A 1,485-nucleotide genomic window follows, 5' to 3' on the forward strand; every position below is an offset into this window, starting at 1 on the left:
CAAGGTACATGCCCTTGACTGGAATCAAACCTGGGACCCTTCAGTTCGCAGGCCGACGCTCTATCCACTGAGCCAAATCAGGTAGGGCGGACCTAGAACTTTTTCTTTTAATCCTCACCAAGATAAAATCACCAGATGTCCTCATAAACTCTGGGAAAAGCCACAACAATGTAAAAGGGGAACCTTGAAATCTAGTCTGTTGCCCAAGATATCTGGCAGGGGATCCTTGAAACCTACAGGGGAAAATCCCCGCCGACTGGGTCGCTCAGACTAGCTGTTGCCTGCTGGGCTTATGCCAAGTGCGTTCTTAATAAATTTGCTTGATTTGCTTCAATGCTGCTCTCTGTCCTTGTCTGGATTCTTTCTCATGAGCGTGTCAAGAACCGAGGAGGGTTAAGGGATAAATATATTATTTTTATTTCTGAACTTGGAAGACATAAAATGGTTCCAGAAAATAAAACATGAAATCAGCGTTGAAAAAAAAGAGCTGAGCAGGGGAGAGTCCCTCCGACACAGGTAGCTCTCTGGTATCAGATGTACATGTGGGGGTGCCATGAGAATATGAGACCCAAAGACACTTTGGACAATTGAGGCTTCTATGCTATTTTGGACGAAGGAGAAGAAAGGCGGGGTCTGAGATTTCAAGGGAAAGCAGGCAATACACAGGAGACAAGACACAGCAAATGCGGTAAACAACATGCTGCGCCACCCAAAACAACAGGACAGAGAGGGCAGCTCCAGAAATAGCCTTTGCTAGATGTCTCCCTGTCTGCTATATTTAGTTTATATTATGATGCTAAGGTGGTAGCCCCTTCCTTTAAGCAGGTTTTTCTATCTAAATTCCTTTGGGCAGGTAAGAGGGGAGGGTCAAAGATTCTTCATGAGTCTTTTGTTTCTTTTTTTCTTTTTTAAAAAAAATTAAATCTTTATTGTTCAGATTATTACAGTTGTTCCTCATTTTTCTCCCCATAGCTCTCCTCCACCCAGTTCCCACCCCACCCTCTGCCCTTACCCCTCCCACTGTCCTCATCGATAGGTATACAATTTTTGTCCAGTCTCTTCCTGCACCCCGAAACCCCTTTTCCCCCAAGAATTGTCAGTCCACTCCTCTTTTTTAAAAAATTAAATCTTTATTGTTCAGATTATTACAGTTGTTCCTCATTTTTCTCCCCATAGCTCTCCTCCACCCAGTTCCCACCCCACCCTCTGCCCTTACCCCTCCCACTGTCCTCATCGATAGGTATACAAAATTTTTCCAGTCTCTTCCTGCACCCTCACACCCCTTTCCCCCCAAGAATTGTCAGTCTACTCTCTTTCCATGACCCTGGCTCTATTACCAGTTTACTCTGTTCATCAGATATTTTATTCACTTGATTTTTAGATTCACTTGTTGATAGATATGTATTTGCTGTTCATAATTTTTATCTTTCCCTTTTTCTTCTTCTTCCTCTTCTTAAAGAATACCTTTCAGCGTTTCATATAATA

The sequence above is a fragment of the Myotis davidii genome, unplaced genomic scaffold (assembly GCF_000327345.1).
Source record: "Myotis davidii unplaced genomic scaffold, ASM32734v1 scaffold113, whole genome shotgun sequence".
Taxonomy (NCBI): domain Eukaryota; kingdom Metazoa; phylum Chordata; class Mammalia; order Chiroptera; family Vespertilionidae; genus Myotis; species Myotis davidii.